This window comes from Gopherus flavomarginatus, chromosome 4, assembly GCF_025201925.1.
Source record: "Gopherus flavomarginatus isolate rGopFla2 chromosome 4, rGopFla2.mat.asm, whole genome shotgun sequence".
Lineage (NCBI taxonomy): Eukaryota > Metazoa > Chordata > Testudines > Testudinidae > Gopherus > Gopherus flavomarginatus.
This window is the reverse complement of record NC_066620.1, coordinates 139,883,228-139,900,067: the sequence shown is the minus strand read 5'-3', so window position 1 is coordinate 139,900,067 and position 16,840 is coordinate 139,883,228. Positions and strand designations below refer to the sequence as shown.

At 40.8% G+C, this 16,840-nt stretch overlaps 1 long non-coding RNA gene across 2 annotated transcripts; it reads right to left on the bottom strand.

The window, feature by feature from the left end:
• Positions 1 to 15,018: 15,018 nt before the first annotated feature.
• Positions 15,019 to 15,876, bottom strand: LOC127049078 (uncharacterized). Of its 2 annotated transcripts, XR_007773871.1 has the most exons (4): positions 15,618 to 15,876; positions 15,461 to 15,512; positions 15,359 to 15,410; positions 15,019 to 15,306 (listed from the first exon to the last, which is right to left on the bottom strand). It is a non-coding gene; the product is annotated as an uncharacterized LOC127049078 (long non-coding RNA). The 2 variants fall into 2 exon arrangements; XR_007773872.1 differs by lacking the exon at positions 15,461 to 15,512.
• Positions 15,877 to 16,840: the final 964 nt, after the last annotated feature.

Here is a 16,840-nt window from a genome sequence, read left to right as displayed (position 1 = left end):
GTTCCCTCTCCCACAACAGAACTGACTAAAGTTAATGTTCTGCTGAAAAAAGTTAATGAATGGCTGCCATCCTGCAGGTTCTTGATCTATAGGCTATTAAAGACGTGGTAAAGCTGGTGGATGTGCTAAGCATCGTTTTTTCAGGCTAAATGAAAGGCTAAATTAAGCCTCTTTATAAAGTTAGATAGTTGGAAGAGTAGAAGCCACCGTCCAAAGCACTGGGCTGCATGGCAAGGCCTGATCAGAACCTAAGCTGTGGGGTTCTGAATGAGCTAGCAAATTTTGTGTGTGTGTGTGTGGAGAAAGTGAACAGACAGCAAGATAAGCAGCTACAAATGTGTCTCTGAGAGGCAACAGTAAGACAGAGTTTCTTGGGACACAGAAGTGACTGGGATTGGGGAGGTGCAGACTTGGAAACAGTGAGCAAAGAAACTTCCTGCGATTTGTTTCTAATGTGCTCAGGGAAACAGGACTTTGTTGACATTCTTTTTAAACAAAGAAGATTGAACCAAATATACCTGACTTGTATAATCCATTTCTTCTCCTAATGGAAACAACCCAGCAGGGCCCCTATCACAAACCTCATTGTCCCAGAATGCCCCTTCATTACATAGTGGGGCATTACAGCAGCTCTGCCTCAGTTTACCCTCAGTGACTTAGCCCTTCAGCCAAGCCATTAACAAAAGCCAACCCCTTCTGATGTATCCACATTCAAAGTAAACAAAACACAAAGTCTCTGTCCCAGTCTCAAACTGGGCCGAGCCCCTCCTTCCCAAGGAGGTCTGTCTTCTCTCTTCTGATTCAAGCACTCTTCTGACCACCCTCCAGGCTCAGCTTTCACTCTTCCCAGGCTCCTTTTTGTCTCTCCCTTCAGACTCTCCTGGGCTCCTTCCCTGGCAGGCCTGGCATTAGCTTTCTGCTTGGCATCTTCCACAGACCTGCCTACCTTGTGCTTTCCTCTGGCTTCTCAGAACCTTCTGTTCTCCTCTCCAGCCAGCCTTCACTTCTGGGCTTCCTTCCTCTTAAATCCAACCTTGCACAGATGTAGCAGGACAAAGCTTAATTGAACAGGGCTGACTGGCTTATCACCTCTTGACCTTTAAAGAAGATGACCACCCAGTTACAGCCCCAAATATTGGCTAACCACTCAGGTCCACAGGGCACCGTTAATATGAGCAGCAAAGTACACCTCAGATACCTCAAATAACTCTATGGCTTGAAGATAGAAACCAAGTCAGGGAAATTTGGGTATCAACAGCCATGGGAACGCAGTATATTAGAGACAATTACACTCTACAGAAAACAATGATGTGGGCTCAATAGCTTTCCTGCTTAGCTTGACATGCCAAGACACTTAAAAAAACAGTCAACAGAGAGAGAGAGGGAAAGAGAGAGCAGTGAAAATAACTACTAAAACTGATAGCCATTCTTTGTGATGGATGGGTTTCCTAAAAACAATCACCTTGGATTAGCACACATCAGTGAAGCATGAGCTATGGGACTGCCTGTCACAATTATAGGCACTGATATGTGTGAAATTACTCAATGGTTCAATGCTTGGTGAATGAATATGATGTGGCAGAGGATATTGGAAGTTGTGCGCCTGTTATGAGCAGCTTCGTGTCATAAGCCAAAAATGTAAAAGACAATTGGAGAGGTTGCTAGCGGGCATCATCCTGTTTAGCACTAATGCAGATTGATTCATCCTTAGGTTACGGATATTAATGCTAAGCCAAATATTTCCTATTCTTTTTAAACACACACTATTTTATTTATCTTGGGGGAATAAACTGAAGACACAGTGATTGAACTAATGCCAGATAGAGATGTTAACATGCAAAAAGTGAATTATTGGATATTCATTTGCCAATAGAGATCCAGACCATATTTCACTGCATTGTATAAATTTTCTTTGTAATTTTAGTCAGATATTCTCTTACTTTTTTAAAAAAAGAGCCAACAGAAATACCTTGATCTAGTTCAAAGGAAATGCTATTATTGTTAAGTGACCTCTGAAGAAATCATATTGACTGGATTTCCATTGTTTTTTATCAGCTGCGTAGTGTGAGATGGAAGTTGTCTAGTTCTCAGATTTTTGGCCAAATGAGGCACCATTCTGAGATCAACTGCCCATGTGTTAGAGCTTCCCCCATTCTGACTGGGCTCTCTGAGGATAATATGGAGTTGTGGCTGTCACAGCTGCTTCTAGTCATTGCTGCCTCCTTGGATTTTTATCTAGGTTTGGATGCCATTTCTAAATTCACTTGATTTTGCTTATTCTTTATTTTTCTGGGACTCTGGAGTGGCTCTTCACAGTTTGGATTGTCTTTTTTTTTTTTTTACACTTTTAACTGAATAGCTGAAGTTGTTGTGTTGTCAGTGCCTCTCCTAAGAAAAGGAGGGTTTTTCAGCTGTTCATGTGCTTCAAAGTGTTTGGCACGTTGTGGGTCACTGGACTTTTTTTCATTCATTGTTGATGGTCCTCCTTTGCACAGCATTTCAGTAGCCTCAATGCTTTGCTAATGGTCAGTGATCTGGGCACATCCCTTGACATACTAAATTCCCTACCTAAGTAATTACCTTTGACTCATTTTCTCACTGTATGGAGATTATTTTTCTATGGTTTTTATCTCTTGTCTGCTAGATGTATTGGGTGAGATGAAGAGCCCTTAGGGATTACTTTGGGGTATCACTCTGTCCTGAAGGCATCACTTCAAGTTCTCTGTGCAGAGAGGTCCATGCCCTAAGGTCTCCAAAAGAGAGACTAGTAAGTCTAAGCCATTCTGAGTCTGGGGTGCTTGGAAGGTGTTTGCCTCAGAGCAGATTGTGGAACCAGTATCCAAATTTCAGCCTTCACTATAGCAGTGAAGATTTGATGGTGGAAGGCCCAACAATATTGACTAGTGGCACAGAACTGCCCCTCAAAACTCCTCTCTAAAGCCTGACACAGAGGCAGCCCTTCACCTCAGCTCTTGGAGTTTAAGGTAAGTAGTTTCAGTGCAGAGCCACACTATGAAGCCCGAGCACTTCTGAACTTGTTTTCATGTTATAGTCTTGATGCAGTTAAAGGTGTGGTTGAGAGCAGATTGACTGCTCTGATGCCACCCGTCTTGACCTGAGAAGCAAAGTGGGACTGCATTGCTGAAATGGATGAATCAATGCAGCACTATGCTGGTGAAGATGATATCAATACTATTGGAAGTGCCAAGTCACTATGGGCTGGTGGAGCTAAACCTCACCAATAATGCCCAGCTGTCAACCACACTGTAGAAGACACCACATAGTGTGTAGTGGGAGTGCTAAACCATAGGGTGCAGTACAATCTGAAGCCACTGGGGGACTCTTTAGGGGTTGAATCTCGTCCAGTTCCATCATCAGTCCTTGGATAATAACCAGAGCTGATTATTTGCTAATGTAAGGGAATAGGGGTAAAATTCGGATGCCATTTAAATCAATGCGAACTTTGCTATAGACTTTAAAAAGACCAGGATTTCCATCTCTGCTTTGCAGTACAAACCTTATGTTGTCCTCATCTTGAGGATCATCTGGCCCTCTCTATGGCTATTTGCCACCTGTTCAATGTTTCACTTAATCCCCCCACCTCTTACTGTTGATATAGGGAATGACGCCTTTCCACAATTCTCCTCATGCAATTTCTTTGTGCATTCATGACTGGAAAATCTATGGATTTGTGGAAAATTCCCAAAAGCCATTTAGTTTCCTGTGAGGAGAATAGCATATATGGATATACAGACCTTATATAACATTTACATTTTATATTTCAAATGGGTTTAATCTTGAACTGTTTTTTCTCTATCAAGAATTAGATTTCAGAAGAAAAGTTGTCTGGCCTATAGTCCAGTTCCAAAATAGAAACATTACTATAATTCTTGTTTGCAAGAAGAATAAGAATGTTGACTGGAGATGACTAAAAGTATCTTAAGTATGAATTAGTTTGAATTTTGCTGATGAATGAATGTTGAGCGAGTGCTTTTGTTGTGCTAGGGTTTTTCCTAATAGCTATTTTTAGAAAGATTTTTATATTAAATTTCCCATAAATTGCTGATGTCATCTTAAGACATTTCACACAGATAATACCATGCCAGCTTCCTCAAAAGTGGTCTCATGAACCCAGATTTTTGATCATTTTTTGGGGGAAGTAGTCACAAACTCACCAGCCTTTGTGGTATGCAAAACACTGGATATTTTTCACATTGCTGGGTTAAATGAGACTTTTCCAAATTGATGTGCTAATGATGATTATTTACACCTGATTGGACCAAGCTGCATAATTCCAAGATAGACTTCACACTTGATTCACACAAGACCTTGGAGGGAGGTGCTGTAAAGCAGTGCAAGTGTTATTCCTAAACCATGAGGCTCAAGGATAAGGCTAAGAAGTCTTGGCTTTCAGGTCAAAATCCATCTGAGGGAAGATTCATGTTCCAGAATCTCCAAGACTGATCACCGTAGGGAGAGAAAGTCACAACATCAACCACCAGGGTCGAGCTCCTCAAAGGTATTTAGGCACCTAACACCCATTGATTTTAATGAAACTTAGGAGCCTAAATAACTTTGAGGATCTGGACCCAGGCCACTCCAATCTTTGACCAGTTTTTCCAGCAGCACCTGAAGGAGGCCCACTAGCAAGAAGCTGTATGGCAGTAGAACATCACTAAGTGGTTCTTTGACTGAAGTTCTCTCTGACTCTGAGAGTTCAGAAAAGTACAAGAGGTGAGGAGTTTGCCACACCCTGGGTATCTTAAGTGTCTTATTTCCCCCATTTTATTTTTTGTCCTTTTGTTTTTTTTATTAACTGGGAGATATCCCAGATACTTTTCAGTTGTGAAAGCGCAGCTTCGTGCATGCATATATATGTGAGCACACTCAAAGTCCAAATTAGGAAGGCACCTGAAGAAGTTCCCCAACTTAGAACAGCTCTAAATATTGTCTCATAAAGATGCTCGTTAGAATGTGTCTTATGTCAAAAAGTCCGAAGAAGCTTGCAATTATCATCTGCAATTTCTGGTAAATAAGAAGTGTCAAACTTAGCAGGAGATTTCTGAAAAACTATGTATTATAGTATCTCTGTGCAGGGTTGGGGATGGAGTGGGAGGGAAGGATTAGCTGTCATAGAAGTTTTATAATTGGCTCTGAGGTTATGGTCCAAACATTAGATAATAATTTGATTTCAATATTAAGATATTTAATCATTCAAACTATAGATTTGATTGACTGGTAAAATTCTTTAGTTGGGATTTAAAGATCAGTCAGCCACTTCTAGACTGCATAAGGATTCATTATTTGTGGATATAAATTTGGTGATGTAACTAATTTGATTTAGTTTCATTTCAATATTGAGACTAATTTGTTTTTATTTTGATTGGCTATTTGAATGTTGTGTTGCTTTGTTCTTAGTTTAGTTTATTAATAGTAGCTAAGCTTGGTTTTAGGTTTTCTTGGGGTTTTTTGTAAGTATTTTAATAAAATTTAGGATCAATTTTATAAGTCACATTTATTTCAATAAGAAACACAGGTCCAGAACCTTTGATGTAGCTGAGACTCAAGGGAGGAACGCCTCTCTGTTAAATTTGAAACTGAAATGTATATAACAAGATATTTTACTGCACACATATTTAATTGTTTCTTTGCTATAGTTGAAGCTAATTAAGTTACTTTGTTAATGGACTGCAATTGTGTATCAAACCTGGAAGATGTGTACATCAAAAAACAAGGCAATGAGAATGGAAATGAAGTTCATTTCCCCCAGTCTCCTTCCTTTAATAGCCTAATTAAAAAAGTCTAGCTCTTTTCTGCCTTTCTTTATTACAGTTGTGGAGATAATGGGACTTTGCTGAGAATAATAGAACTTTGCAGACACTTGTAGGTGATTTGGTGTGGTATCTGATTGGAATGTATTAATATCTAAGGAACTGAGCAAGACTTGGGTGACTTGCAAAAGTCACTGGAAAGATAAGCCCTGGCTACACCAAGGAATTGCTATATTTCAACTGCACTGCTATGATGGAAACAGCCAAGATTCTGATGTAATGGCCCAAGCTATCCATCTTGTGCGGGGTGCATCCAATGATGTGTATTCACACACCACATTTCCTGAAAGCTTTGCAGGCTCTGTAGCTTGTTGCATCTATCCCAGAATTTTCAGTACAGCTTCCTGCAGCAGTGTATGACATCTACAATATACAATATTTGTTATATAGGCAGACCACCTGAGTCAGCATAGTTAAGTGGCTAGGATACTGGACTGGGAATCAGTAGGTCTGGATTCTGTTCTTGGCTCTGATACTAGTCTCTCTATGATCTTGAGTATGTTTCTTTACCTCTCTGTTCCTACAGTTTTTTCCATTGGTAGGAAAGGAATAGTAATACCTCCCTCCCTTTGTATAGGGCCTTGAGATCCAAGGATGAAAAGATTGCATAAGAACTAATTATTTTTTGCACTAGTTCACACTTCTTCTTTGTTCTGATGGATGCTGTGAATGTCTGTGACATGCACCAGGGACAGGGGCTATGCTTATACATTAAAATTGCAGGTGCTACGGTGGAGGGTCAACCACTTCACCCCAAGCTTCTGCCACATGGAATCTGTGCCTGGAACCCCAGAGTCTATTGCAATGAGGAAAGCTATCTTTGGGTGGCAGTGCCTGAGGAGGGTAAGGAGGTTGGGGGTTTGTTACTATTACTCTATTTTCTCTAAAATTTAATATTTTATTGGGTTCCTGTTTTTCTTTCTTGACTTCTCTTGTCATTTTTGTGGTGGTTTTGCAGACTTCATGGGTTTAATTTTGTCTCCCTTTTAATGCTGAGAAAGAAGGGGTCCAGATCCTGTTCCAGAGGGAGGAGATCTAGCTAGGCCTCACTACGAAGCTCATCTGGCTCCCATTTCCTCTGCCTCGTCTCATGCGGGGGGACCTAGGTATCTGTGTGTTCATGAGTATTAGAATTGCCACCCAAAACACATTGGGGTCTATGACAGGATGTCAGGTTCTAGAACCCTCCACTGCGTTTTTTTCTGTTTGTCTGGCAGCCAGATTAGGTGGGTCCCATTAGCTCTAACTCAGGATGATAAAAGGTAGAGAGTACAAGACAAGAGAGAGGGTAAGAGGTGTGAGAACAGGGTTTGTAAGAAATAATCCTAAAAGTATTTAGCTTATGAGGAAGCTCAAGCTAAAATTTGTTAGTTGTTTAAGTAAGAGTAAAAGAAAAACCCAGGTGGAGACATGTTTTTGTGTGTGCTTTGAACATTAATACAGCATGTGTGGTATTGGGGGTAGGGTAGGGACTCAGGCCATTCACAACCTATGCGCATGTTACTACATCCCTGGGCCATGAAGATATTAACTATTTAAAATTCTTGATGAGGTAATATATACCCAGGTGATATCTGGGTGTTTGTGTCTGTAAAGTGAAGGTGCAGGTACACATAGCATAGTTTAAATACAATATATGGAGCTATTTTTAAAAATGGAAATTAAAAAAAAATACCTCAGACAATTTTTCCTGGGTGGGGACAGGTATAGAAGGTAAGAAAGAATGAACCACACTTGTCAGATGTTAGTTATTTTGTTCAGAGGTGTTCAGATACTACAGTGGTATAAGAATCTGAACCGAAGACAGTCTATACTGTTTTCTGCTGGTAAAAGGCTATCAAAATAAGTGATTAAATGCTGAGCTTTACAGAAATAGGCTGAGGGGCATGCTGATATTATCTTAATTTTTATAATGCATATCTCCATAATTCTACACAGTTGAGGAAGGGTTTGAGACTTGTTTGATTTTCTTTGTCATAAGTTTTAATAGACTCACGGATTATGAAGCAAGACCTAATTCATCCACAAAAAAATCTTCATTTTTCCAAGCATCATGAGTTCACTGATATCTTTGATTCTCCTGACAGAAAACTTGCTAAAGTTATGCAAGAGTATTTCATCAAATGTTGCATTTTATGGACCTTATAACTAATGAAAAATGTGTGCATCTTATCACACAAATTACAAATAAGAAAAACAACCCCAAATTACTGAAATCCAATACATGCTGTATTGTGCATGCAATTAGTGGAATGTTTTATTTTTCTTTGCAATATAGTCAATCACCTAAATGTTGTTAGTTGTCTGTGATTATTTCTGTTAATGACAATGGAAATTCATGAGATGTAATCAGCTATCGAGTAATTTTGATCACACCACTCTTAATATGTTTGTGGGTGTTTTTTTAAAAGGACACATAATTAAAAAAACAAAAAGTATTTTAAACATTCTGAACAAAATCCATCCCTGATGTAGCTCCTGTGACATCAGAGGAGTTATCTAGTGGTGTGTGAATTTATCCTTCTGTGACATGCAGTCTAGTCAGTCTTTCCCGGGTATGCTACAAATGGAAATCACTACGTGTGTGGTCCCATGAGCAACATGGGATATACTTGTTTAATTGTTTCCCATTCTGGTTATGATACAGTATAGACTGTTAATCTTAAGAACAAAATAGAGATTTTATTTTTTTGGTGGGAGAAAAGATAAGCCTTATGTTGTACATATTGACTATCATCACATGTAAGTCCCCAGAGGCTGTGCATCTGTTATGCATGTTTGTTCTGCAGTGCTTGTTACAGTACATTTGTTTCAGAGTTCATGGATCTTTATTAATAGGTTGTCATAAACAGATAGCTAAGGGTTAATGTCTCTTTCACCTGAAGCACCTGACCAGAGGACCAATCAGGAAACCGGATTTTTTCAACTTTGGGTGGAGGGAAGTGTGCGTCTTTTGTCTTTTGTCTGCCTGCCTGCTTTCTCTGAGCTTTGGAGAAGTAGTTCTACTTTCTAATTTTCTGTTTCTAAGTGTAAGGACAAAGAGATCAGATAGTAAGTTCTATGGTTTCTTTTCTTTGGTATTTGCATCAATATAAGTGCTGGAGTGCTTTGATTTGTATTCTTTTTGAATAAGGCTGTTTATTCAATATTCTTTTAAGCAATCGACCCTGTGTTGTATCATCTTAATACAGAGAGCACATTTGTATGTATTTTTCTTTCTTTTTATATAAAGCTTTCTTTTAAGACCTGTTGAAGTTTTCTTTACTTCAGGGAAATTGAGTCTGTACTCACCAGGGAATTGGTGGGAGGAAGAAATCGGGGAGATCTGTGTGTTGGATTGCTAGCCTGATTTTGCATTCCCTCTGGGGGAATAGGAGAGTACTTTTTGTTTCCAGGATTGGGAACAGAGAGGGGGGAGTCTCTGTGTAGTTTCACAGAGCTTGTGTCTGTGTATCTCTCCAGGAGCACCTGGAGGGGGGAAGGGAAAAAGGATTATTTCCCTTTGTTGTGAGACTCAAGGGATTTGGGTCTTGGGGTCCCCAGGGAAGGTTTTTCAGGGGGACCAGAGTGCCCCAAAACACTCTAATTTTTTGGTGGTGGCAGCAGGTACCAGGTCCAAGCTGGTAACTAAGCTTGGAGGTTTTTATACTAACCCCCATATTTTGGACGCTAAGGTCCAAATCTGGGACTAAGGTTATGTCATAGGTATATTGCTAGTACCTTCAGGATAAGGTTGAGGCAGATGTTGGTTTCACAGAGACCTTGGTAAATGAATGATAGGTTATTTCATCGGTCAGAGAAAATGGAACGTGGGTGTTGCAATAATTAACACATTTCTCTTCTTCCAGCAGAAGATTGGCAGGTGTGTTTGCCTGATACTGAAGGATCAAATCCAGAGCTTTGTGGTGGCTTTGGTGACACGTGATTTGTTTCCTTTCTCCATCGCTGTTTACTTGGTGGCATTTCACTCCATCTTGTATAAATGCTTCAGGGCAGGGAACATGTCTTACTCTGTAAAACACCATGTCAGTCTAATTCATAAATAAATAACAGTTATTGTTCACTCTGACCCAGTGAGCAACTTTGTTACTAGCAGAATGGAAAAAGGCTGGCATGAGGAGTAGATATCTGGATTACAGGTAAACCATGAACTCCTGTTTCCTTTGCTAATGTGGACATTGGTCAGAATCTATGCCTAGCTTCAAGTGAGTTCTGTTCCATTTCACCTTTTAGCATGGTTTTCTCTCATTTTGGTGGGGAGTACGGGGCAGAGAGCAGAACATGACCATTTCAGGTAAGAGTTTGGGCAGATTTAAGAAACACATTGGATTTTTATTTTTTTAATACGGAGAACCACTTTATATGCTTTAAAACTAATCCCAGGGAAGAGCAGTCAAATAATTGATCTGCCTGGTCTGAGCACTTAGGGACTACCTAACTGGTTAACCAAGTGCCAGGACAGGGATGCTTTGGCGCACCAAGGATACATCCTCTCATGCAGTAGCAGTTTTTTTCAGTTTTCTGGAAAGAATCGTGTTTTCTATAGCTACCATCTGATCAGCCTGGGGTTTGGGCCTCATATCCAAAATTTATTCAGGATTTTGCGCTTCGGTTATCCTGAAATTAGAGAGCTGATGTTCAGTGTTTTTCTGATTATAGGTAAGGATGCCTGGAGTTGGTCCCTCCTGCTGAGAGATGTAATTCATTTTGTTTGCTCGCTCACTAACCTCTCATAGTCCCTCTTTCCTCAATTAGTGACAACTAATAATCTAGGTTGGTGGTCATAACATTTTACATTGAGAGTGGATGTAGCCAGCTGGGAAAAAACAAGTGGCTTTCTGGCTGAATACCAGTCCCACTTTGTGGAAAGGTGAGATGAGGGGTCAACTCACTGTCTCACCAATAGATTGATAGCACCCAAGTTGTGTAGCAACACTGTTTTCCATTTTACAATGGAGGAAGACAGAACTATATTCACACTAATTATTGTTAATGCAACCTTTCTGCCAGATGGTGTTGGTAGCAGTAAGAGCTGGGTTCAGTATCAAGGGATTTCTCTTAAAATAACAAGAGAAAACCTGCTTTAGTCCCAACCCAGAAACCTGTAAAAATGAAATACCTCCCCTGAACACCTCTAATACAGTATGTTCCTGCTAGTAAGTACTGAGTGTGTGCCTAACAAAAAGAAAACTTTTATTAAGGGGAAAGGGAGTACAACATTAATTTGAGAAAACAGAAACAATAATGGAAAAGTATCAAACTCTCTCCCACAGTATGTTAGGCAGTGCCCTTTGCCTCAGTTTCTTACCTTGCAGTATGAAAGTCCAACAGACAAATGTCTCTTCAGTACATCTTGTCCCCTTTCCCTCTGCTGAATATCACTAATGGTTTGTGGTTGAAGGTCAGACAAGTCCCAGAGTCCAGGGGTACATCAGGTAGGTTCATCTTCAGCTTCTGAGTGAAGTGAAACCTGTGCCACTGTTATTATTGCTGCTGCTGCTGCTGCTGCTTTGCCTGCTGCTACCATCCAAAACTACTCACCAGAGATAGACACTTGTCTCCCACCTCCTTTGGTTTTGGATTGCTACCACATGCTTAGCAAGTGAGACTAATGTTATGGTGACCACTCTGTTAGAGATGGAAAGAAGGAGCAGGAGGACCCAGAGGCAGATTGAGTAAATGGACTTCTTTATTGCGGTATTTGTTCCCCTCAACCCAATTGTCAAGTAAGCCCCAAATTAATCACATCACATTCTTTTATCTAAGCTAATATATAAATACCCACATTTACTTCAACACCCTCAAAACCTTTATTTAATAATATGAACGCCCATATAATATTAATAGCTATATAGTGAATATAATTATACCCGCCCCTGTTTACAGCATTAAACATATTATACAGACCTTTTCACCTTGAAGATACATTTCTTTGCAGTAACTGTAGCCACAAGTTCCCTTAATCAGCAGTTCACATGGAAGGGAGAAAGGGGCCATGACCCCGAACTCGTTTATGTAGCTGGGAGAGGAAGGGAGGGGGGGAGATATCCTTCAGACAACCATATTCCTTATCCAGCTACAATGCTTATCTATCCTTAACAAGCAGAAGGGAAGGGAAAAGGATAACAACTTTATTTATCAAGTGAAGAAATAGTGCTTGCCTGTGCCTTACTCTCTATTACCATGATAGCAGTTACCCAGGTCTTCACTTAACCCTTCCATACTCCAGCACACTCAGTTAGGTCATATTAAGTACAATCCTGTTGCCCTTTAGTCACACAGTAAGGATAACAACATTTCATTACCCCTGTATCCAAGACTTCAGTGAATTTTAACCCAAAACAGCCAGAATTGGTCACCTTGGCAAAGCATACATGTCAAGACAAATAAGGTCTGTTCATGAGCTCTTTTCTTTCAGTTCCTCAATAGATGGCAGCAGAAAGTTCACTCAGACCATACGCTTACTTCAATTATTTGTATTGCATTAGTGCCTAGAAGTCCTGCCTGAAATCAGAACCCCTTTGTATTAGATACTGTACATATTCACAATAAAAGAGAGCCTCCACTCCAAAGAGTTCATAATAGATCGACAAGATTGCTGAAGTGGTTTGCTAGTTGAGGTCACTACACAAAACCAGCCAGAGGAAGAAGAGGGATAAACTGCAAGTGATAAGTCTCCTTAAAAATAATCTATTTCCTTTGCAAGCCTGCCCTATTGAAGACAGCTTTACTGTGACTCCCAGTACACTCAATCCTATTGTAATACTTTTACAGTACTATGTGGACTGTTAGGTTATGACAAATTAAGAATGAGTCAAACTAAGGAAAACCTTTTCTTGGGACTTGAGTGGGGGTAATATCATTTGCCAAGATGAGTACAGGGATATCCATCCATTCTCTTGCAGTCAAAAGATGTAAGGAATGAGTACTGTACATAGAATAAAGTATCTTGTCATTGGGAGGATTTTTTTTAAACATATTGGTTCTAATCTGTGGCCTGTGGAGCCTGTGCTCAATGTTAAGGCTGCAATTTAGCCACAGAGGTCACTGAATCTGTGACTTCAGCCAGCGCTGGCTGAGAGCTGTAGGGTCCCCTGCTGCCTGCAGAGGCCAGGAGCTACAGGGTACCCCGCAGCTCCTGGCCAGCTGTGGGCAGCAGGTGGACCAACCACCGCTCCCAGCCACTCCAGATGGCAGGGGGGACTCCTGCCATTTGGAGCTGCCAGTGGAGGGGGACCCTGGATCTTTTAGTTCCCATGGGTGGTGGGGGCTCCTGGAACTCTCTGACCACTGGCAGATGCCCAGGTTCCCCACTTTGTGATGGATATTTTTAATAAAAGTCAGTGATAGGTCATGGGCTTCCATGAATTTTTCATTGTTGGCTGTCACCTGTCTGTGACTTTTAGTAAAAAATATCCGTGACACAAATCTTAGCCTTACTCATTGTCCACAAAGAGTTGGCTAGGATGTGATTCTGGCTCTGTGCTTTTTGCTGTGAGATTACATTATGTGAGGGTGAGATGGGGTGGGGGTGGGACTTGGAGGGGCAGAGAGAGAGGGCAGGGTGGGACAGACCAGATTAACTCCCTGCCATCCTCAGTATACATATTACATCAATTAAAAACATTTATGCACACTGATTAACTGATGTGTATCTTACATTACCTCTGAACTTGGTCCAATGATATTCCAGGATATAGCAATATTTCATAACACTGTAACCGAAGATAGTGTCTATTTTATATTGTGTTTGTACAGGGTTGTGAATCAGTATTGAGTATATACTTAGGCTATGCTAGATCTTTTCATTTACTTCATGTGGTTACAATATCATCATTCGCTTATTAAAATCTATTGTTTCATTTTCTATATTAGACTTTTAATAATATAATTCAGGCAATGTTGTATATAGACATATTTATTACTTGGTAATAAAAGATAATTTATTACTTTAAAAATACCATCTGACATACTGTAATTAAATTTAATTGATGATCATTTTAAATATGATCCTTACATATGCATAAATGTTTACATGATCATCTCAGCTGAGCATTGTGAGAGGAAGGTGCCATTCACTGTTGTATATTTTGCAACAGATACAGTTAGTGAGTAGAACTTTCCAAAAATAACACTTTAAAGCAGTGTAATTCTTGTTGAAGGCCAGTTTAAAAGAAGGCTGAGCATTGTGAATATTATAATACACTGCACTGTATTGAATAAATCAATGAGTTTCATGAAAAACAGCTTTAAACTACATAGTAATAGTTGAGTATGACAGAATATAGTTAAATTGAAGTCAATATGTTTTCCATCTAAGACTAAATTTATATTTGTCAGTATAAATGTATTTCGTGGATAGCTAGGAAAAATGAAGTATTAACAACTTAAAATAATTACTTTTAATAATTACTTTTCATATGTAATACTACCTGTATTCAGTTTGCTACATTTAATAATAAAAATACTGAGCTCTGTTGTATGTTGACTGTTATGTTTGATTTCCAGTACTGATATCAACACATACTGGAACTCAATACTTGCTAGTTCATCTTCCAAAACTTTACATTGTGTTCAGGAAAAGTTCCTGTATCCTGGAGAATATTTCACAGTAAATGAATGGCGGCAGCAAGTGCAGATTCTTGGTAACATATTGCCCCAACATGCTACTTCTGCTATTAACAATATGGTATAACATCTATTGGTTGGTACAAAATGGTTGGCTGTGCAATTACTACATAACTATATTCTCTGTAATAATTAGTACTTTTTACAGTGTCACATCATTCAAAGTGCTGCACAAATAACTGATCAGTACTCACTACTACTTCTTCATTCTCCAGTCTTTGATATTCTTAGTTTTTCATCCGAAATCCTTAAACAATAAAGAAATATTCTGTTTTAATTTTTTAGTAAACTATTATCAGTTTATTACCGAACAAGATAAATAAGGAATGAATGAATGACTGTTCATTAAAACAGAGTATGCTATACTTTCCTCATTTATTTTTACAAATAAGTAATCAATTAGTAGCAGTTTTCCCTCTTGCTGTATATTTCATATTAAATAATATTGCTGAACTATTCCAAGGCCTTGTCTGCACAAGCTCTAAGCTGCACCAGTACTAACTGCATTGCACTCATGTAAACTACGGGTATGTCTACATCTACAATTTTTCAGCGCTGGTTGTTACAGCTGTATTAGTACAGCTGTATAGGGCCAGTGCTGCAGAGTGGCCACACTTACAGCAACCAGCGCTGCAAGTGGTGTTAGATGTGGCCACGCTGCAGCGCTGTTGCACACCGCGGGGAAGGAGACCTGCTTGGAGGGGGGGTTGGGGAATGCCAGAGCACACCGCGGGGCTGGATACCTGCTTGGAGGGGGGGTCGGGGAACGCCAGAGCACACCGCGGGGAAGGAGACCTGCTTGGAGGGGGGGTCGGGGAACGCCAGAGCACACCGCGGGGAAGGAGACCTGCTTGGAGGGGGGGTCGGGGAACGCCAGAGCAAACCGCGGGGAAGGAGACCTGTTTGGAGGGGGGGTCGGGGAACGCCAGAGCACACCGCGGGGAAGGAGACCTGCTTGGAGGGGGGGTCGGAACGCCAGAGCACACCGCGGGGAAGGAGACCTGCTTGGAGGGGGGGTCGGGGAACGCCAGAGCACACCGCGGGGAAGGAGACCTGCTTGGAGGGGGGGGTCGGGGAACGCCAGAGCACACCGCGGGGCTGGATACCTGCTTGGAGGGGGGGTCGGGGAACACCAGAGCACACCGCGGGGAAGGAGACCTGCTTGGAGGGCAGTGGAGTTTGCTTGATTACCAGAGAGGCTTCCTCAGGTATGCTGGGATACCTGCTTATTCCACGGAGGTCAACAAAAACGCTGGTGAGTGTCTACACCTGATGACCAGTGCTGGTGATCCAGCGCTGGATCTTCTACACCCGAGGCACGATCGGGTGTACGGCCAGCGCTGCAAACAGGGAGTTGCAGCGCTGGTAATGCCCTGCAGGTGTGTACACATCCTAAGTTGCAGAGCTGTAACCCCCTCACCAGCGCTGCAACTTTGTAGTGTAGACAAGGCCTACATCTATACTAGGGGTTTGCACTGGGACAACTAAACCAAGGGTTTAAAAAAATCCAGATCCTGACTCACTGACACTAAAGCCTCTTTACATCACACTGGCATGTAATTTATATCCTTTTCAGTGTCCCTTTGTGTTGTCAGATGGTGTGATGAGGCTTTAGTGTAAATGAGAATCAGTCTGTAAGTGTAGGCAAGGCAGGGCTGCCCAGAGGATTCACGGGGCCTGGGGCAAAGCAATTTCAGGGGCCCCTTCCATTAAAAAAGTTGCAATACTATAGAATACTATATTCTTGTGAGGGCCCCTGCGGGACCTGGGGTCTGGGGCAAATTGCCCCACTTGCGCCCCCACCCCTCTGGGAGGCTCTGAGGCAAGGCAATCTGGGTGAAAATGATCATGAAATGACAGATTTCATGATTCTAAGGAAAAGAAGAAGTGAAAACAGCAGAATAAGAACAATGGACTTAAAAAAAGCAGACTTTAACAAACTCAGAAAACTGGTAAGTAAAGTCCCATGGAAAGAAAATCAAAGAAATAAAGGAGTTGTGAAGAGATGACAGTTCTTCAAGGAGAAAATATTAAAGGCACAACTGCAAACTCTCCCAACGTGAAGGAAAGAGAGAACAATTTTGACTATTTATTATTCTTTCTAGCAGGAGCTCTTTAATGATTTGAAAAATTATTGTAAGGTGGGTAAACAACTAGCTGAAAGACCATACTCAAAGAGTAGTTATCAATGGTTTGCTGTCAAACTGAGATGGTGTTTATTGGGGTTCCACAGGAATCAGTCTTAGGACTGGTAGCAGTCAATATTTTCATTAATGACTTGCATAATGGAGTGGAGAGTCTGCTTATAAAATTTGCAGATGACATCAAGCTGGAAGGGGTAGCAAGTACTTTGCAGCACAAGATTAGAATTCAAAATGACC